At 39.3% G+C, this 1,652-nt stretch overlaps 1 pseudogene; it reads left to right on the forward strand.

The window, feature by feature from the left end:
* The first annotated feature begins 770 nt into the window (after window positions 1-770).
* LOC114201724 (high mobility group protein B1 pseudogene) lies at window positions 771-1,415 on the forward strand (annotated as a pseudogene).
* The last annotated feature ends 237 nt before the right edge of the window (window positions 1,416-1,652 follow it).

Raw genomic sequence — 1,652 nt, forward strand, 5'->3', positions numbered from 1 at the left:
TTTGCAAGCAGGGAGACAGACAGGTAAAGCAACTATAAAAGCTCCACTATCATATCTCCATTCATATATGCAATATATATTTATTGAACCCTTACTATGCATCAAATACAGCATTAGATATTATAGGAAGCAGAGAAATATAACCGACATGACTCTGCCCTAAAAGAATTTACAGTTGAACAAAGGCTGAGACAGAAATAAATCTGTCACAATTTCTACCCTCTTGGTTACAAAGTTTATGGTTATTGTCCTAAGGTAGCCCAAGGAAGAAGGAACCTAATATATCTCCTTCATATCATTCAGCTGTTAAAAAGAAAAAAAAGTCCTCCTGGCAATTGCCCCTCTGAAGATTTGATCAGAAAAAAAGTAATTTCAATTATTTAAATATTATTTAATTGTAAGAAGTAAGATTATCACAGCTTAAAGCATATTTTTGTCATGTGAAGGCAGAGATGACAGTTTCCAAATTCATTAAGTGTAAACAATTAGGACACATGTTGGGCACTTGTCTGAAGCCATCAACCAGTCTTTTGTTACTTGCAATCAGTAACTGAAACTTTGTAAAGTTTGAAAGGTAAAAATAGCATGATTGTGACAGAGCAAACTAAGTAGAATCTGGGATCACAACTAAATTTGTGAAGTTCCTTATTTTTAAAAACATTTTTGAGGCGTCTGGCCCCCGCTCTCATAAACATTGCAGTACACTGAGCTCCACAGAGACAGCACCGGGGCAAGTGAGAGCCAGACGGGCACTGGGCGATTCTGTGCCTCGCTGAGGAAAATAACTAAACATGGGCAAAGGAGATCCTAAGAAGCCGAGAGGCAAAATGTCATCATATGCATTCTTTGTGCAAACTTGCCGAGAGGAGCCCAAGAAGAAGCACCCAGATGCTTCAGTCAACTTCTCAGAGTTTTCTAAGAAGTGCTCAGAAGGGGGGAAGACCATGTCTGCTAAAGAGAAAGGAAAATTTGAAGACATAGCAAAGGCAGACAAGGCTCGTTATGAAAGAGAAATGAAAACTTATATCCCCCCTAAAGGGGAAACAAAAAAGAAGTTCAAGGATCCCAATGCACTCAAGAGGCCTCCTTCGGCCTTTTTCTTGTTTTGTTCTGAGTATGGTCCAAAAATCAAAGGAGAACATCCCAGCCTATCCATTGGTGATGTTGTAAAGAAACTGGGAGAGATGTGGAATAACACTGCGGCAGATGACAAGCAGCCTTATGAAAAGAAGGCTGCTAAGCTGAAGGAAAAATATGAAAAAGATACTGCTGCATACCAAGCTAAAGGAAAGCCTGATATGGCAAAAAAGGGAGTTGTCAAGGCTGAAAGGAGCAAGAAAAAGAAGGAAGAGGAGGAAGATGAGGAAGATGAAGAGGAGGAGGAGGAGGAAGATGAAGAAGATGATGATGCATAAGTTGGTTCTAGTGCAGTTTTTTGTTGTCTATAAAGCATTTAACCCCCCTGTACACAACTCCCTCCTTTTAAAGAAACAAATTGAAATGTAAAAAAAAAATTTTTTTTTGAGTTAGAAATGGCTTTACCATCTCATGTTTAAAAAACACAAATACCAGGGCTCCTGGGTCACTGAGTCAGTTCAGCATCCGACTCTTGATTTTGGCTCAGGTCATGGTCTCAGGGTGATGAAATTGAG

The sequence above is a fragment of the Eumetopias jubatus genome, unplaced genomic scaffold (assembly GCF_037043125.1).
Source record: "Eumetopias jubatus isolate StellerSeaLion01/CBP00866 unplaced genomic scaffold, mEumJub1_p1.0 scaffold_11, whole genome shotgun sequence".
Classification (NCBI taxonomy): Eukaryota; Metazoa; Chordata; class Mammalia; order Carnivora; family Otariidae; genus Eumetopias; species Eumetopias jubatus.